Source organism: Tasmannia lanceolata, unplaced genomic scaffold (assembly GCF_043159265.1).
Source record: "Tasmannia lanceolata isolate RefF3 unplaced genomic scaffold, GAP_Taslan_0.1 ptg000020l, whole genome shotgun sequence".
Classification (NCBI taxonomy): domain Eukaryota; kingdom Viridiplantae; phylum Streptophyta; class Magnoliopsida; order Canellales; family Winteraceae; genus Tasmannia; species Tasmannia lanceolata.
In genome coordinates, this window is record NW_027518697.1 from 27,954,901 (window position 1) to 27,976,024 (window position 21,124).

Sequence of the window (21,124 nt, forward strand, 5' to 3'; positions counted from 1 at the left end):
CATCTCTAATATCTATATGTTATCTTACGTAGCTTATGAACGTATACGCCGAGTATCTGAATGTTCCGGATGAACGGAATAGAAAACCTGGAGAAAGAGCCTGTGTTTCCATCAGCACCTACCTCTACGTAAGAATAAATTATTTTTCATTTCCAAACTTTCTTTTTATAATTTTTAGGAAGCTTTGAATGTGTTTTGCTCACGAATCACTTTGCTTGTATTGCTTCTGTAGGATTGTTTAACTGACAAGGGCTACACCGGCCCCGACTCCGTTGAGAAGTACGTTTGCCGCTTAAATCAATGCCCGCCAGATACCCTAAAAAGAGTCCTCTTCCCGGTGCATGTCCCTCAGCATTGGATTCTTCTGGTCCTTGATATGGTGGACGAAAAGTTCTACATCTACAACTCCTTGAAAGATGTTAAGTACTGGACAGAGGTTCGACCATTGGTGAGTTCGAGTCTCACCTTCCTTGGTTAAATTTGTAAGTATATAAAACTGTTACCCTGTAATGATTGTTTCATAGGTTCGATACCTCGAGGGGCTATACTTAGAAAAGTGGAAGGTGGATGTAAGTCTCCATTTTAGAATTATGCACAACTTCAACCACTGCTAAGTCTCCATAAAACAACATAAACCACTACTAAGACAATTCGGGCCACTTTAAAACACTCTAGACCACTACTAAGTCATGACAAGGAAATATGAACCACTGCTTACCCTATATAAACCACTTATAAATACTATAAACCACTGTTAAGCCAATATAAACCAATTATAAACACTCTAAACCATTAGTAATCCTAAATAAACAACTTATAAACACTTTAAAACCACTGCTAAGTCTATATAAACCACTTATAAACACTCTAAACCACTGATAAGGTCATATAAACCACTTATAAACACTTTAAGCCACTGATTACCTTATATTAAACACTTGTAAACACATTAAACCACTCATAGGCTTATATAAAACAATTATAAACACTCTAAACCACTGTTTACCCTATATAAACCACTTGTAAATACTCCAAATCACTGCTTATCCTTTATAAACTACTTATAAACACTCTAAACTGTTGTTAGGCTTACATGAACCACTTATAAACACTCTAAACCACTGCTTACACTGTATAAACAACTTATAAACACTCTAAACCATGTATAAACACTCTAAACCACTGATAAGCCTATATAAACCACTTATAAACACTCTAAACCACTGATAGGCTTAGATAAACCACTGTTTACCCTATATAAACCAGTTGTAAACGCTCTAAACCACTGATAAGCTTATATAAACCACTTATAAACACTATAAACTACTTCTTATCTTGTATAAACCATGTATAAACACTCTAAACCACTAATAAGCCTATATAAACCACTTATAAACACTCTAAACCACTGATAGGCTTAGATAAACCATTGTTTACCCTATATAAACCAGTTGTAAATACTCTAAACCACTGATAAGCCTATATAAACCACTTATAAACACTATAAACTACTTCTTACACTGTATAAACCATGTATAAACACTCTAAACCACTGATAAGCCTATATAAACCACTTATAAATACTCTAAATCACTGATAGGCTTATGTAAACCACTGTTTACCCTATATAAACCAGTTGTAAACACTAAATAACTGATAAGCCTATATAAACCACTTATAAACACTATAAACTACTGCTCACTCTGTATAAATCACTTATAAACACTTTAAACCATTATTAATCCAGATAAACCATAAACACTCTAAACCACTGGTAAGCCTTAATAAACCACTACTTAGGAATATAAACCACTACTGAAGATTCTTAACCAAAGAAGCTATATAAATCACTTATAAACACCCACTTCAGTAGTGGTTTATGGTAGTGAAATAGTGGTTTAACTTAAGAAATTAGTGGTTTACAGTAAAATAACAATGATTATAAAGTGTTTAAAGTAATTTAAATATGCTTAAATAGTGATTGAAGGCTTTGTGCAATAGAAGACAATAGTTTAACATGGAAAACTTTCATTCAAGTTTATAAACATGCCTTATAATGGAAAGAGAAGGGAGAGGGCTACAAATACACACATTTCCATTCAATGGAGGCTTTGTGCAATGGAATGGTGGTTTCTAGTGAAGATTTTTGCGATTTCGGAATCCAATAACGTTTTTTTCCAATAGTTGTTGTAAATGGAGGCGTTGTGCAATGCAATGAAGGGTTAGGAAGGCTTTCACATCTAAAAATGAGGTTTTCAACAATAGAATGGAGCTTTTGGCATCTAACAATGGAGGTTTTTGGGTTTAAAAAATGGAGGTTTTTGGGTTTTTCATACGTACGTTTTTTTTGGTAGGTGAGAGGAAGAAGAAGAAGAGGGAAAAAGGTGGGTTTTGGGATTTCTATTCTAAATGTAATCATTTCAAAAAGGTGATTTGATAGGGGGGGAGAGAGAGAGAGAGAGAGAGAGAGAGAGAGAGAGTCAAGGGCATTTTAGTCATATGCACTCTTGATTGGTGATTTAGAAAACACCCCTCTTCACATGTCATAGTCAGTAGAAACCCCTTCTATTTGGTCATTTTCCCTTCTAGCTATGGCTTTTCCCCAAGCCAATCTCCACCCTCTGTTTACCTCATTTCCCCTCCTTCCTTTGTTAATGGTTCAGATGAACTCTCTTCTTTAACAAACCCTAATATCTTCATAGAGATTTTAAGAACCTAGAATGTTCTTTTTAATCAGCTTTTGATCCAATGGCCTATGTTTGTTGCTTGCAAAGGGAATCAATACAACTTACAAAATACCCTCCAAGAGAGTGGTAATTTCACTTTTACAAACGTGCCCCCCATTTGCCTTTTCTTCTTTCATGAGATTAATGAGCACTCTCATCCCGCTGATTCAGGCCCCTTCTTGTGATGAAGAAAGCTGATATCCACACTACTAAGCTTTGATAATTGTACAAACTCGACTCGTCTTTTCCCCCATTTTCCGCCCGATTCACTTGAAAATTTGTACGACCGCTCTTGGGAAGGATAACAACTCCTTGGTAGGTGCTTACACACAAATGTACAAGACGACTTAGTGAAAATATCAAAATGAGGTTATATCCAAGCATTCAGAGCTTGGGGTGCAAATAAAGGAGGGCCAATACCAAAACTCAGGGGTATTTTCGTAGGCTTTTTTATTTTTGCAAAAATGAAAGATAAGGTCGGGGCAATTGAACAAAGGATATCAATGGAGCTCGGGGATCACTCGGGCTTTAAGAATATTTCGAAAGATGGTCTCCAAACAGGCATTTCGGATTTTTCAGGTTCTTTTGCAATTGGACCTCGGTTTTTGGAAATTTTGGGACACAGCTTTTGGGGTGCTTCGGGAATTTATTCGATCTGAGGAAATTGGGTCATGTCAAAATGGGGTTTCTACAATCATCTTCATGCCATTTTGTGGGTTTGTGCCTGACATCCGGGGGAGCATCGGCACCAGGCAACTTAGATGCCTCAGTAGTCAAGACCCAATGAACTTTCGCTGCTGTGAGCACTAGGGTTAAGTTCCTCTTCTAGTCCACGTAATTTGGACCAGTAAGTTTGTTGTCCTCAAGAATCCTAGCTAATGGATTGAAGAATGACATATCTAATGCAAAGGAAAGGAGGCATAAAATAAGCAAGACTAACCATTTTAGATTTATCATGACATGTAACCATTAGATCTGGGTTTTTTTATTTGTAATGGTATTGCCCATATCTTGTCTCATTCATGTGCTCCTCAAACACATAAATTAAGAGAAATAGGATGATTTTTCCAATAGGCATCGGATGCTCATCAACAACAACTTTACTGAGTATGAGTGGATTCATCTAATCCATCATATTATAAATATGATTTCCGATTTGATTTTGGCCTAAAAGCATCACAGTGTATCTATCATTTGGGCATCAACACTCTTTGCTTGGTTAAGCTAACACCCACTGCCACGGAATCATTTTACAAAACATACTAGCTTCTGCTTTGGCATATTACTAATATATTTTGCAAACACTCCTTAAACTTATAGGAATCTATTAGTTACTCTAGATAGAAAATCAAGATCAGCTTCTGCTTTGGCATATGACCGTCTTGTTATCTAAACTAGCCAACCAATAGATGGCTATAGAATGTTGAAAAGTTTCTAACAATTCTAGTGTTTCTAAACTTGATAGAATCCCTAAAAGACAAGGATTGCTATGTTTAGCCTTGCTAATTTGAGTGTGACATTGCATGTTGAAATTCCACTTAGCAACCCAAGAGGGGGTGAATTGGGTTTCTTTTCAAATTTTAAGAATTTTGAAAACTTAGATTGCACTAGTTTTAGATTGAATAGGAAATCAAAAATAGTATTCAAAGCAATAGTGAAAACTTACCACACAAGAAGAGGTGAAGAGGCAAAGAAGCTTTGACACAAAGATTTTTATAGTGGTTCGGTCTTATCTCAAGACCTACTCCACTCTTCTCAAGTTACTCTCCTTGAGGATTCCACTATCTTCTCCAAGGAACTTAAATACGGCGTTCCTTCCGCCTTGTACAAATTGAGCTCTACGCTCCAAGGGTCTTCTACGGCCCCCTTTGTGCCAAATACAAAGAAGATGAAATGAAAAAGCTTGCTTGCCTCTAGATAGGCTAATTTAAGGTAAAGCTCACTCACTCTCACAAGAACAAGATTGAACAAATGAAGGTCCTAAGATCTCTCAAGAATAATCTAAGGTAAATGGCACAAGAGAGAGATGGAGAGTGAAGATCTTCAAGAGAAGGAGAACAAATGGCTTTTTGTGCTCTTGAAATCTTTGTAATGTCCTTAGGTGAAAAACCCAAGAGTCCCTAGGTTCATATAAATAGAGGGGACAAAAAAACACAAAATATTCGCACCCCAACGGTCGTCTCGGACTCCGGGCTCGGAGCTCCGAGCGGCTATTTTTTTTGAACCTGGAACAATTCTCGGAGCTCCGAGAATTTTCTCGGAGTTCCGAGCTCGGAGTTCCGAGAAGCCTACGGCCAGCAGATTTTCCTTATATTTTTGCTGATTTTGTTTGGGCTTTTGGAACTTTGATTTTTCAAGATAAATGGAGTGTCATGAGGGTCCAACAATGTTGAGACACCACTATGAACATTCACAAACCCATTAAATTCTATCTAGGTTGATTTTAACTCTCCTTTGTGCCATAGACCTAGACAAAACATTGAGGACCATTTACATTCTAAATTTACTTGGTCTTCAATCTTGTTGGCACCTTGTAGAGGCTTTGACATGTCTTCACTCAACTCCATTGATGCTTGAGTTGATTTGCCATTCTTGTGCTTGAGTTCAACCTCGAGTTCAACCTTGAGTTCAACCTTGTCATGCACTCTTGAGGATGGTACACTGTGAACATTATAACTTTGCCAATGGAAATCATTAGTGCATAAAACCTTTAAAACAAATTTAGTTTGTTAATCATCAAAACAATTCAATAGGAGTACTTGTTGAACCCTTGGGCTAACAATCTCCCCATTTTTGATGATGACAAACATAATTTGTTTTAGGGTAGGAGCTCCCCCTTTAGGGATGAATAAAACACTTTGGGCTCCCCCTAAGAGTTTGATTTAATTGAACATTTAAGGCATTACTTTAAGGATGAAAATTTGATTGCAAAATTTTAAGCATAGAGCTTTGCTCCCCCTTAATATATGCGTTGGGAGCTCAAATATTCTCCCCCTTTTGTCATCACCAAAAGGAGTGAGGGTAGGTGAGAGCAAATGAACAAGTAACGTGAAATGCGATAGAGAGAGTAAGCATAATACAAGGTATGCAAGCAAAAAGAATGAAACATAGAGATATATATATAGAGGATGTAAAATGGCATACAGAAAAGTGCATACAATCAGTCAGCGTACATAGCATTCATGACACAGCATAATGGCGACAGATGTAGATAAACCTAATACATCCCAAAAAAAAAGGTCCATACAACCAGCGTATAGTCCAAAGACTATCGATACAAAACAGAAACAGATAGATACACCGAATAGAAATAGAAATCTGAGCATCAGAGAACTCGAGCCATCTACTGAGGCGAAGGAGGCGGTGGCTGATGAGAAGAGCTGCCCGGCGCCTGGCCCCACTGGTCACCGGAGAGGTAGCGATAATAAGCGGCCCACTGCTTATCAACGTGGGTAGTCATGGTCTGGAAGCGAGCAGAGATCTCAGAGTCGACATGGGTAGATAGCTGCGCAAATTGTGAGGCCATGGATCGTTCAATAGCCTCCTGCATCTGAGCCAAATCCTGGCGAGTGCAGTATGAAGATGTATCCTGTGATGGCTGCGGGGCCGGTGCAGCCTGAGCATCGGCTTCGTAGCCGCCTCCAGCGGCAGGAACAACGTCAACCGCTACTTGATTCAAAGCCATGCGGTTAAAGGTCTGCTCATCAAACGGGGCAGTCGGAGTCATGGTCAGTTCACCATCCAAGGTGATGCCAAAGTGGCGGAAGACACGAGTGAGAATCATGCCATAGGGCAACGAAGAGCGGTAGCGGCCAGGGGTCTGAAACATGTAGCGAAACATGATGTACGGCAGACAAAGCTGGCGGCCCTCGAGAATGCTGTAGATAAGATAGGCCTCTAAGGGTCTGAGGGCTTCACGCATCCCACCACGAGGGATGAAGATGTGGTACATAAAGTTGTGAAGCATACGCGCTACCGGAATGAGGTCGGCGGATTGGACGGGCATACCTGAGTGGTAGTGCCGCGTAATCCTACCATAGACCGTGTCATGATCGATATCATCAAGTGAATGGGTCCCATCTTCCGGCCAGAAATAGTGGGTGAGGCCATCAGAGCTGATCCCAAGAAGAGTGGCAAAGGTGTGATAGTTGAGTTTGATCACTGTTTTCTTGATTTTGGATTCAATTTTGAAGAAGGAAGGAGAAATTGTGAGATTGGCGTAGAAGAGACGCACCAATCGAGGGTATACTGGTTCATTGAGGTGTAGGATGGATGTCCAGTGAAGGGCATCAAATTTGGCCTGTAAGTCGAAATTTTGAAGGACAGGAGGATCAATGTACCTGCCGGTGAGGATGCCCCTAGTGCCGATGTCGGCCAAGAGTTTCTTGGCTTTATCCCCAGTAAAAAATGAGTTAGGCACAACCTCAGCCGCTACAGCCTTTGCCTTTGCCTTCTTCCGAGAAGGCCCTTCTTCCTCGGGAACTTCTTCAGGAAAGTATTCAGGGTCTACAGCTTGGGAGGAGCCTCCAATGTTGAGATTTTTGGTTTTGGGAGGCATTGTGAGAAGAAATGTGAGTGGAGAGATAGCCCTAAAATGAAGGAAAATAAGAGAAATAGAGAGAAATAGAGAGAAATAGAGAAAAATAGAGAAATAGAGAAGGATAATGGTTTAAAAACAAGGAAATAGCCCTAGAATGGAAGAAAATAGAAGAAGGGGATAAAGGAAGAAGAAAAAAAAACGAAAAAGGGAGAAATTCTAGGGTTTGAAGAAGAAAAATAGTTTGGTAGGAAGAAGAGAGTTAAAGGAAATGGTTTGAAGGAGGAAAAGGGGTTGTGGAAGGAGAAAAAGGAAGAAAAAGAACGAAAATGGAGGTAGGATTTTAGGAGAAAGGGAAGGAAGAGGGAAAGGGGAGATGAGAAAATGTAAAAATGAACCGGATCCAGGGGTTTTAACGCTCCTGGACCGATTCTCGGAGCTCCGAGAAATAGTCTCGGAGTTCCGAGAACACACGCACTTTTTGATTTTTCTACTGTCCGATTCTTGGAGTTCCGAGAACACACGCAATTTTTTATTTTTCTACTGTCCGATTCTCGGAGTTCCGAGAAATTTTCTCGGAGTTCCGAGAAACGCTCCAGAGCCCTCTGTTCATTTCCTTGGAGTTCCGAGACAAAATCTCGGAGTTCCGAGAATTTTTATTTTATTTTATTTTTTTTTGAATTGAATGGGAGGAGAACATAGTTACATGTGATATTTTGAATTGCAACTTAACCATGATCCAATGCATGAACACACAGATGACTTTCCGAGGGTTTTGATGATGGCGCAAGGCCAAAGTTTTAAGTATCTTAATTTAGGGTGATGGTACCGACTCCCCCTTGAAATGAAGTGGGCTATGGGTACCAATTGAGTGATTTTTAGAGTTAGGGTTGGATCATCAAAAACCATGTAGTCACAATCAAAATATGAGATATATATATACAAAGATAATTATGTCTTCTATTCATGCTTCATGTGCAAACTCTTTCATTTGATCTAGACTCCAAATGTTGAGTCCACTCCTAAGGTCACAAAATCGATCCTCATTAAGGGGTTTTGTGAAGATATCCGCCAATTGTTCATTGGTGTGGATGTACTTAATTTCAATATCCCCTTTTTGAGAATGATCTCTTAAGAAATGATGCCTTACCTCTATGTGCTTAGTCCTAGAATGTTGAATTGGATTTTTTGTCAAGTTGATGGCACTTGTATTATCACAATGGATTGGAACATTACTAAATGCAAGATTATAGTCCATGAGAGTGTTCTTCATCCATAGGATTTGTGCACAACAAGCGCCGGCCGCAATGTATTTTGCTTCGGTTGTAGACAAGGCAACCGAGTTTTGTTTTTTGCTAAACCAAGACACTAGAGACCTTCCTAGAAATTGACAAGTGCCACTTGTGCTTTTTCTATCAATTCTACAACCGGCAAAGTCGGCATCCGAAAATCCTACTAGATTGAATTCATTCGATCGTTCATACCATAATCCTAAAGAAGGAGTTCCTTTGAGATATTTGAATATCCTCTTAACGGCACTCAAATGAGACTCTTTAGGACCCGATTGAAACCTAGCACAAATGCACACGCTAAACATTATATCCGACCGACTAGCGGTCAAATATAATAGACTTCCTATCATTCCTCTAAACTTTTTCTCATCAACCGGTTTCCCACTTTCATCATTTTCTAATTTGGTGGAAGTGCTCATAGGAGTTGGCTTGATTTGAGAGCTATCCATGCCAAATTTCTTAAGGAGTTCCTTAGTATACTTCTCTTGGTTGATGAAAATTCCATTTTTACATTGTTTGATTTGAAGTCCTAGGAAATAGGTAAGCTCTCCCATCATACTCATCTCAAACTCTTTTTGCATGGATTGTGCGAATTCTTCACACATCTTATCATTGGTAGCACCAAATATTGTATCATCTACATAGACTTGAACAATAAGCATATCTTTTCCTTTTCTTTTAATGAACAAGGTTTTGTCAACCGTGCCCATTTGAAAGCCACTCTCTAATAGGAAGGAGCTAAGCCTCTCATACCAAGCTCTAGGAGCTTGCTTTAGACCATACAAGGCTTTGTCCAACCTATATACGTGATTAGGGTATTTGAAATCCTCAAAACCGGGAGGTTGTTCAACATAAACTTCCTCCATAATATACCCATTTAGGAATGCACTCTTCACATCCATTTGATACAACTTAAAGTTTTTATGGGATGCAAATGCAAGTAGCATCCTTATGGCTTCCAATCTAGCAACCGGAGCAAAGGTCTCATCATAATCGATACCTTCCTCTTGGTTGTAACCTTGGGCTACCAATCTAGCTTTATTCCTTTGAATATCTCCATGCTCATCGAGTTTGTTTCTAAACACCCATTTAGTCCCAATAATCGGGTGATCACTAGGCCTAGGAACTAACCTCCATACTTGGTTTCTCTCAAATTGGTTTAGTTCCTCATTCATAGCAATCATCCAAAATTCATCCTTTTCAGCTTCTTTTATGGACTTGGGTTCTATTTGGGAGATAAAGGCCATGTTAGCACAAACATTCTTATAGTGAGATCTTGTCTTAACTCCTTGTGAGGTTTCACCTATGATTTGAGTAGATGGGTGACTAGACATGATTCTACTATGTTTAGGAAGACTTTCTACTTCAAGTTCTTCTATAGGTTGACCTTCTAAATTAAGATTTTCTAAGGGTTGGACAATGGACTCTACTTGACTAAGAGGCTCTAGAAGATTGACACCATCATCATCTTCATTAATGACATTAGGAGGTTCAAATGACTCGTCAAATTTGACATGCACGGATTCTTCCACAATTTGAGTTCTTTTGTTATAGACTCTATAGGCTTTACTATGGGTTGAATAGCCTAAGAAGATACCTTCATCGGATTTTGAATCAAACTTATGCAAGGTGTCTTTCATGTTTAATATAAAACATTTACAACCAAAGACTTTGAAATAGCTAACTTTGGGGGGTGTTCCACTCCATAGTTCATAAGGTGTTTTGTTAAGGTGAGGTCTAATGAGCACTCTATTTAAAATATAGCAAGCCGAGTGAACGGCTTCCGCCCAAAAGTTTCTTAGAACATTGTGCTCATTTAACATGGTTCTAGCCATTTCAATAATAGATCTATTTTTCCTTTCAACTACCCCATTTTGTTGGGGAGTTCTTGGAGCCGAGAAATTGTGCTTGATTCCATTTTCATTGCAAAAGGTATCAAACTCAAAGTTCTCAAACTCGGTTCCATGATCACTTCTAATTTCATTTATGAAAACCCCTTGTTCATTTTGAATTCGCTTGCACAAGTTGACAATTTTCTTGAAGGTTTCATCTTTACTAGTTAAGAATAGCACCCAAGTGAATCTAGAGTAGTCATCAACAATCACATATACATATCTACTTCCTCCTCTACTACTAGTCTTCATGGGACCAAATAGGTCCATATGAAGGAGTTGGAGTGGACAAGAGGTAAATAATACACTTATGGGTTTAAAAGAGTTTTTAGCATGTTTTCCATGAATGCAAGCACTACAAACTTTATCTCTAATGTATTTGAGTTTAGGTAACTCTCTCACAAGATTCTTAGAAGATAATCTTGAAATTAAATCCATATGAGCATGACCAAGTCTCCTATGTCATAACCAAGGGTTATCATCCATGGCGGAGAGACATTGGATGTTTTGATTTTCAAGGTCTTCTAATGCTAATGAATACATATTGCCATCTCTATATGCAACAAATTCAACTTCATTATTCTTGGAATTCAAAATTTTACATCTATCTTTTTCAAAAAGAACTTTGTGACCAAGATCACATAGTTGACTAATGCTTATCAAATTAAATGAAAGACCGTCAACGAGCAAAACATGTTCAACCTTAATGTCCTTAATTTTAATGGTACCTTCACCGAGGATTTTGCTTCTTGTATCATCCCCAAAGGTGACATTTCCTTGATGACTCATGGTGACAAAGGCGAACTTGCTTACATCTCCCGTCATGTGCCTTGAGCAACCGCTATCCAAAAACCATTTGTCCTTTGAGGGTTTTCCTTTCAAGCACACCTACAAGAATCAAAGCTCATGTTGAAGTTTTAGGTACCCACTTTTTCTTGGGTCCTTCAAGGTTAGCAACATCATAAAGCTCATTCTTTTTAACCCACATAAATTTTGTTGCTTTTGATTTCTTAACATTGCATGCAAACCTTAAGTGTCCTATTCTACCACAATAGTGACAAGTGGGAATAAAGGCACTAGTGTTAGCATGGATGTAGGAGAAATTTCCTATAGCTTTATTTTTTAATGAGGCTTTTCCTTTAGAAAAGGGTTGGTAACCAAGACCATTTTTTTATAGAGAGACAAGCTTATTTTCAAGAATTTCATCTAGTTTATTTTTGCCACATGAGAATTTTTTAAATGTCAAATCAAGTTCTTTGCATTTCAAAATAAGTTTCTCATTTTCTTCTTTTAAGCTTTTGTTTTCAAAGATTAATTTGTCTACTTCTTCATTCAAAGCTTTGTTTTCCAAAAACAAATTTTCACTTGTATTGGTTTGCAAATCGAATTCCTTTTTCATGAACCCAAAATCCCTAGTGACATTTTGTAAGGACTTTTTCATTGTTTTGTTTTTGGCGAGTTGTAAATCCAAATTTTCATGAAGTTTTTCACAAGCAAAAATTAGTTCATCATTAGAGAATTCATGAGATATATCATCAACATCATTTACCTCGGATAAGGAGATGTCTTGTGTTACATCGGCGAGTCCCATGAAGCAAAGGTCATCTTCATCCTTTCCGTTTGATTCATTTCCGGATGAAGCACTCCCTTCATCCCAAGCCGCCGCACACAAGGCCTTTTTGCCATGTCTTCTATTCTTCCTATCCTTGTCATTGTTGTTGATGAGTGGGCAATTTGGCCGAATATGACCAACCTTGTTGCACTTATAGCATCTCATCTCCTCTTTGTTTGAAGGCCTATTTCTTCCTTGGCTAGAGTTGCCTCCTTTCTTGAATTTTAGAAATTTCTTGAATCTCTTGGTGAAGAGAGCAAGATCATCTTGTGTCTTCTTCACTCTCTTCCTCTTCACTCTCAACTCTTGCTTTGAAAGCTATTCATTTCCTTTTTGTATCTTCCTTGTGTTTGTTTAAGGTTTCTCTTCCTTTTATAACCATTTCAAAAGTTATTAAGGAACCTATTAAGTCTTCTAAGCCCATTTTTGATACGTCTTTTGCTTCTTCAATGGCGGTGACATTGGGATCCCAATCTTTAGGTAAAGACCTAAGTATTTTGGTAACTAAGTCCTTAGTTTACCTAAGGATCTCAACCCATTTGTTATGTTTGTGAACCTAGTATGCATTTCGGCAATGGTTTCATTTGGGTCCATCATGAATAGCTCATACTCTCTAAAGAGAAGATTCATCTTGGACTCTTTCACTTGATTTGTCCCTTCATGAGCTATCTCTAGCATATCCCAAATCTCCTTAGCGGTTTCAAGAGTAGAAACTCGATTGAATTCCTCGGGAGATAAGGCACAAATCAAGGCATTCATTGCTTTTGCATTGATAGTGGATTCTCTTCTTTCATTTTCATCCCATAGTTCCATATCAACACTAGGTTCATTATATCCATTTTGGATACTTCTCCAAACATCAAAATCCAAAGATTTTAAAAACACTCTCATTCTAGCTTTCCAATATGGATAGTTTGAGCCATTGAAGAAGGGAGGTCTAGTGGTGGATTGCCCCTCATTGCTATGAGAAAAGGTTGCCATTTGAATCTTTCCCTTGTAGGTTTTCAAAGAGAATTCCTATGTAAGAGCCTATGCTCTGATACCAAGTGAAATTCCACTTAGCAACCCAAGAGGGGGTGAATTGGGTTTCTTTTCAAATTTTAAGAATTTTGAAAACTTAGATTGCACTAGTTTTAGATTGAATAGGAAATCAAAAATAGTATTCAAAGCAATAGTGAAAACTTACCACACAAGAAGAGGTGAAGAGGCAAAGAAGCTTTGACACAAAGATTTTTATAGTGGTTCGGTCTTATCTCAAGACCTACTCCACTCTTCTCAAGTTACTCTCCTTGAGGATTCCACTATCTTCTCCAAGGAACTTAAATACGGCGTTCCTTCCGCCTTGTACAAATTGAGCTCTACGCTCCAAGGGTCTTCTACGGCGCCCTTTGTGCCAAATACAAAGAAGATGAAATGAAAAAGCTTGCTTGCCTCTAGATAGGCTAATTTAAGGTAAAGCTCACTCACTCTCACAAGAACAAGATTGAACAAATGAAGGTCCTAAGGTCTCTCAAGAATAATCTAAGGTAAATGGCACAAGAGAGAGATGGAGAGTGAAGATCTTCAAGAGAAGGAGAACAAATGGCTTTTTGTGCTCTTGAAATCTTTGTAATGTCCTTAGGTGAAAAACCCAAGAGTCCCTAGGTTCATATAAATAGAGGGGACAAAAAAACACAAAATATTCGCACCCCAACGGTCGTCTCGGACTCCGGGCTCGGAGCTCCGAGCGGCTATTTTTTTTGAACCTGGAACAATTCTCGGAGCTCCGAGAATTTTCTCGGAGTTCCGAGCTCGGAGCTCCGAGAAGCCTACGGCCAGCAGATTTTTCTTATATTTTGGCTGATTTTGTTTGGGCTTTTGGAACTTTGATTTTTCAAGATAAATGGAGTGTCATGAGGGTCCAACAATGTTGAGACACCACTATGAACATTCACAAACCCATTAAATTCTATCTAGGTTGATTTTAACTCTCCTTTGTGCCATAGACCTAGACAAAACATTGAGGACCATTTACATTCTAAATTTACTTGGTCTTCAATCTTGTTGGCACCTTGTAGAGGCTTTGACATGTCTTCACTCAACTCCATTGATGCTTGAGTTGATTTGCCATTCTTGTGCTTGAGTTCAACCTCGAGTTCAACCTTGAGTTCAACCTTGTCATGCACTCTTGAGGATGGTACACTGTAAACATTATAACTTTGCCAATGGAAATCATTAGTGCATAAAACCTTTAAAACAAATTTAGTTTGTTAATCATCAAAACAATTCAATAGGAGTACTTGTTGAACCCTTGGGCTAACACATGTTTTGTAACCTTTCATGTTCAAGGGTTATATCTTAACTTTGGAAACGTTTGGTGAAGGAAACTAAGCTCAAATATCACTTTTTATTTAGAGTGTTATTGCCAAATGAATTTGGGCACTTTAGAAAAGCTCTATGGGAGCTTTTGCCTATAAAAGAGACCCTTTGTCCCTCTTGCCACACACCACAACACTAGAACTCATTGAGAGAGAGAGAGAGAGAGATCACTATTGAGAGGTTTCCCATAAACCTATTGGTGTTCAAGGTAAGAGAAGAACAAGGAGCATTTCTAAGCCTTCATTGTGCTTAGAAAAGATCGAAGACTCGTTGGATTTCAAGCTTCAAAGTGGTGGTCATGGTGAAAGGTACATCAAACCCATCTTGTTAAATTCAAGTTTTTCTTTGATTTTCATTGCCCAAGATCCAAAGGGATCATTAAGTTAATGTTCAGAATAGCATTTGGTATTAGAGCCATAGGTTGTAGGCTTTGAAATAAGAAAAGAGAGTTTTTGGTAAAATACATCGATTTGATCTCACCGGAAAAGTAATTGTCGCCGGCTACCGGCGAATTTTTTCGGCGAGTGGCTGATACCATCTTCTTCCTCTCCGACAGAAGATCCATCCTGTAAATTTTCACAGGGATCCAACGGCTAGATAGGTAGAATAAAGCTGTTGTAAATTGATGACAATTCAGTAATTTTTTTAAAAAGGTTACTGGTTCGATAACGATTAATTGGGGAAGACGACGTGTATTAATCAATGGTAGTTTTGGAAATTTTTAGACATCTAATGGGAGTTTTAAAACTTTCAAACTGCTACCATACAATGGCAGTTTTCTACATAAATGTCATAGTTTGGTAATTTTAGAAAGTCTTTTAAATAAACCATTGTCGTCACTGTGAGCGTGCCAAGCTCAAGTCATGAAAGGCGGGTGAATTATCCTCTATGAGATAAAAAAAACTAAGGGGTGAAGACGGAGAGAGAGAGAAAAGACTAGACCTTTTCTACTATTCTTCCGCCAAAATTTTACCATTTTGGTAGAATTTGGTTGGAAGATGAGTAGGGGGCATTAGTGCCACATGGGGGGCACATAGGAAAAAAGCAATAATGATGTCTGAAACATGCTGGGGAGTCAAGTGGAATTTCAATGCATTTTGGCAACCAAACAAGCAATTGGCATTCATTGGCATTTGTAATTCCAATGATTGCCGAACGTTTTGTGCAACCATACAGGGTTGGTGATTAGCTAGCTGTTGTTGAGAAGCTAATCTTGGTCATCGCTCAGCGCAGCCAGCGGCCCTAAGCTATGTAAAATAGAGTTGCACAGCTGATTGTACTGCACCTTGTACAAATTATGGAATAATAGGTGTTAAAAATAGTGAGCCTATTAGGAAGTTATGTCCATGACATTGAACCATAAACGTGTCTGATTTGGATACCTGATTATGTCAAAGGATATTGGTAGGATAAAACCCGAGTGATAGAACGGATCGATAAAGTTCTAGGCTACATGGATAGACTATACATTGTTGGAAGACACACGCACCAAAATTCACAAATGAAAGAAACTTGTGAATAGTGGGAGTGCACTAATAGTGTTAGTTTAAGAACTCCATTTTATTTGCAATCTGAAATACTCGTTCTAATTCGGAATGCAAAGGAGGTTGTGAATGGCTGATGATCTTTTCATATGATCATTCAAGACACTCGTGGGTACCCTTAAGATAAGTTTGGATAACCCTAAAGTCAGTTGACCAAAGAGGTCTTTATCAGCATATTTTTGAACTCTTGGAATTTACACCCTTGATAATGCTCACTATGAGGTCATTTCAAAGGCAACATATCGAGTCCGGCAGATATAGTGACCCAACAGGGTTAATTGGTTAGAGAGTAAGACTTGGTATTTAGTGTCGACCTTGTGGTAGAAGGATGACATATCAAGTAACAATACCTTAAATTTGTGATGGGTAAAAAATTTGATGGGCCCTAATTAGATTTCAAGTAGAGGAAAACTAAATCAATACATTATTCTTCGTTCACTTGTTTTCTAGCTGCAGGAAAAGAAAGGAAAAGAATCTGACGTGGAAAACTGGAAAAGAAAGGAAAAGAAACTGAGGGGAACCATGTTTTCTCGCTGTTCACTTGCCTGAGAAACTGAGAGAAAGTGTGCAGGCAATTGGTTTTCTCAGGAAATGGGTTTTCTCATCCTTTTGGCTAGAAAATATAGAGGGAAATGGCGAGAAAATGGGTTTTCCACATATTAAAAACTAAAATCCATGTCATTAAATCCGCCTTCCTGGGAAAGCTAGCGAACGGCAGGAAATCTGACATGGCAAGAAAATTTGCCATATTTTCATTTCTTTTCTTTTCCCAAGATGGCAAGTGAACATTGCCTTAGGGAATGAGAATAAAGTACGGATTGAGGCCGTTATTATTTTTTGTTAATTTCTGAATACGAGTTTCATTAGTTTTAGAAACTTTATTTTAGGAAACTTGATTCTTTTAGCTATGAATCAAAGTTCGGAAGCATGGGGGGTTCTTCCTAATTTTTTTATTCCCATACAGTATGTAAGTGGTTCTTTTCAAAGGCAATCTATAAAGATTCGGATTTGTTTCTTCTTATTATTAGACTCGAATTACGTTACATGAGAATAAGATAGTCAGTAAAGTTGGAAATCAGAAAATCAAGTGAATAAGAACTTATCCAATCAGTGGCTCAAACATTGGGCCACATATATATGTTTAAAAGATTGGTTGAAAGGAAAGGTCTAAATTCATTTGATTTTACTGATTACAGTGTTTGTATGTAGTATATTTAAGGAAAACATATTATGGTAAAGGTCTAAATGTGTCACTTAGAGTATCGGGCCACTAAAGATCATTTATGATAAGATCGATAGACCTTTTCTGACTCTGATGATTAGTAAAAGAGATTATTAATCTCTGATTCTTATAGTTTAATTTTTGAGATGTTGTTTATCTCTCTAAATGAAGATTGGAAGTCGTAGTTTGAGGGTTTTAGCTTATATCTGCAAGAGAACAATGTTGCCAAAAAGCGAGACCGTACTCTTATTGACATAATGATGAGCACGTTGTGCAAATCACCCTTGTCTGAGTTCCTATGGGGAGATGCCTTAAATCCAGTAGTGCAAATTTTAACTCAGATTCTTTAAAAGGTTACACCTAAGACCTCTCTGTGTTAAGGGTCAGTAGGGAGCCGAGACTAGAACAATTGCACATATGAGGATTCATTAGCCGAGGCTGAAGTATACAATCTCCAAACAAGGAAGGTAGGACTCTAAGATAAGCACTTACTATTTAAGTTGTTATCGTAAGAGATTTAAGAGTTTTTGGTTTTCTTGTCCTACAATCATGTATCCTAGAACTAGATATGCCGCGCTTGGAATAATGGCAACCTTAGTGGGAGTGCCTTGATCCCACCTTTTCCCATCCAGCCATAATGAGTGATCAGTCGGCACAGTGGCTTGATGCCGTGAAGGAAGAGCTGCTCTCAATAGAAAGGAATCAAATTTGGAAAGTCAATGAGTTGCCAATGGAGTCAAGCCAGTTGGCTATAGGCGGATCTTTTAAGATCAATATTTGATTCCAATGATAACATTGAGATGCATAAAATAAGGCTGATTGCAAAAGGCTGTACTTAGAAGGAAGGGATATAAAATAAAGGGACTTTCTCTCCAGTTTTAAAGAAAGATTCTTTATGTATAGTCATTTTTTTGTCTGGAGTTGCAATAGGTGTCTCGGTAGTGTTACTTAAAGTTTTACATATTAGACATAAGATTTGGATTCAATAAAGATGTCACGGATAAATGAATATATCTTAGGGACAGTGGGAGTGACACCATCATTTTGCTATTTGTGGGTTGATGATGTACTACTCTTTAGTAGTATCATTTTGTCCATGTTGTATTAAGACCAAGCAAGCGTAGGCTCCTAGCCTAGGTAATTCTTCTGCCCCAAGGTGGTGAATTACTTTAGTTCCATGTTGACTATGTCTTGAAAGGAATCTTGGTATAAAAGATTTATGTGGAATATTCTGTATGACATAAATCTATGTTCACTTAGTTAGGACTTAAGGATTACTGAGATTACCTCAGAAAGCCTATAATGATAAAGGTCCTTAAATTATCAACATGGATAAGTGCCCCAATAGTGGTCCTCTTGTTGTTAGTGATGATATATTCAGTCAAGTTTGTAGGTCCCACTATCGGACAGGAGCAGATAAAGAGAATCCCCTATAGTTTTGCATTTGAAAATCTCATAAATGCTTGAGTTTGCACCTTTCTCTACATAACTTATGTGGTGGGTCAGCTTAAAAGGTGCTAATGTCATCCTATGAATGGATCATTAGGAAGCTGCCAAGAAGGTTGTATGTTGTCTGTAAGGGACCGAAGGCTCACATACAGTAGATCAGATGACTGTAAGGAAATTGGTTGATCTGACTCTGACTTCGTAATTACCGGACACCTAGAGTTCTGCTTAAGGATATTTTGGCAGAAATTCTCGAATCATGGAAGAACATAAGATATACACCATTAGTTGCTTTCACCTTGGGTTTGGAATTCTTGGTGTATTCCAAGGCCTTAAGCTATGCCTTGTAGTTGCGGAATTTTGTCTCAGGGTGTTACCTTGTTGATAATTAACAAGTTACTAAGAATGTATTGTGATAATTCCGTTGCAGTTTTACTTTTCCAAGAACGACAAATAAAGTAAAGAGTCAATGTGTTGACATATGGTCGTGAGGAAGATAATTCAGGATCAATTAATGTCTATTGAGTACATAAGTACCGCACTTATGTTAGCAGATCCAATGACGAAATGCTTACCATTTGAGGTCATCAATGACCATAAAGCGCGCATAAGGTTGGTGGGTAAGGTTGATTACGTTGATTGGTGGGAGTCTGCATAAAGGTTATAGACATTGTAATGTGATCACTTTTGATCTTGATCCTGATAAATAAAGTGTTCTTTATTTCCATTATTTATATAGTGCACATTGAATTGATGTTTTTGTAAGCAGAATGTCGGTAATGACATAAAGTGGACCATGTTTAATTCATGTTGGTAAGTTTGCTAGCATTGTGACTGTGGGAAGGTCAATGGATAATTTAACTTTCCAATGATTACATGATCCACTGTTAGTACACTTATTGAATGGAATATAAGGTTGTTGATATGAAAGGTATAAAGCCCATGCAAGCCAAGTGAAAGACTGTTGGAAAGTTTCTAAAATGTCTAGTGTTTCTAAACTTGATAAAATCCCTAAAAGACAAGGATTGTTATGTTTAGGCTTGTTAATTTGATTGTGGCCTTGCAAGTTTAGTAACCTTTCATGTTCGTAGGGTTATATCTTAACTTTGGAAACGTTTGGTGAAGGAAACTAAGCTCAAATATCACTTTATATTTAGAGTGTTATTGCCAAACGAATTTGAGAACTTTAGGAAAGCTCTATGGGAGCTTTTGCCTATAAAAGAGACCCTTGGTCTCTCTTGCCACACACCACAACACTAGAACTCATTGAGAGAGAGCGAGAGTTCACTCTTGAGAGGTTTCCCATAGACCTATTGGTGTGCCGGGTAAGAGAAAAACAAGGGGCATTTCTAGGCCTTCATTGTGCTTAGAAAAGATCGAAGACTCGTTGGATTTCAAGCTTCAAAGTGGAGGTCATGGTGAAAGGTACATCAAACCCATCTTGTTAAATTCAAGTTTTTCTTTGATTTTCATTGCGCAAGATCCAAAGGGATCATTAAGTTAATGTTCAGAATAACATTGAAGGCCATGGAGATTAATCCTTTCGATTTAAATCCCCATTTACAACTTAATATTTTATAAAGAGGGTTTCTTGTAAGTGGAAAAAACTTATTCTTATGCATGCTTCTAAAACAAACCATCCAATGAAAATACATACAAAAGGAAAGGAAAATGCAATCATCCATTACACATCCAAACTACGAAACGTAAAACAATCACATCCATAAACTTAATTTTGGCATCATGGATTTATAGGGATTCTCCCAATAACTATTTTAGAATTATCTAACTATTTTAGAGTTAATTAATCCCCATAATTTTATAATACCAAAATTAAGGGTAAAATTTGGGCAACTATTCGCTATTCGCAATAGGAAAAATCCACCGACCTCAAGGCGAATTTTCAAAGGTATTGGTACTGATATACTTCATCATATAAAGTATTTTAGATGAGTAAAATCATGAAAAATGCATCCATCCTCCATTGAATAGACAGAATCGAGGTTCGCTATCATTTATAGCCTTCTTGAAGCATCGCCATATCCAAGTTCTCTTTGATTCTTCGATTGACCACCTCAAGAGCGATTTTCTTTCTACTTTACTTCTGATGTAATAAGAAAATAAACTACCATAGTGTCCTACACTAGCCTAAATAATATGTACATCAAAAGAAATTCTCCATGGGAAACCAGTTGTCCGCACAACTGCCCAGAGGGAGTACATAAACCAAAAAAATTATTAATTATTACATTGCGGGCTTTTAATTGCTACATTCCAGAAATATCAAACAATAAAAATAAATAACAAACATCCACAAATATTATCCATATGCATCTCATCCATGGATAGAGGTCGAATAATCCTTTTTGCCCAATTTTCACCAATAGAGATCAAATCACACTGAAATTAAATTAAATAAATTTTAATTCAGCTATAATAGCTATTGACATCTAAAGAAAGTTGATATAATCAATACTTATGATGTCATAAGTCAC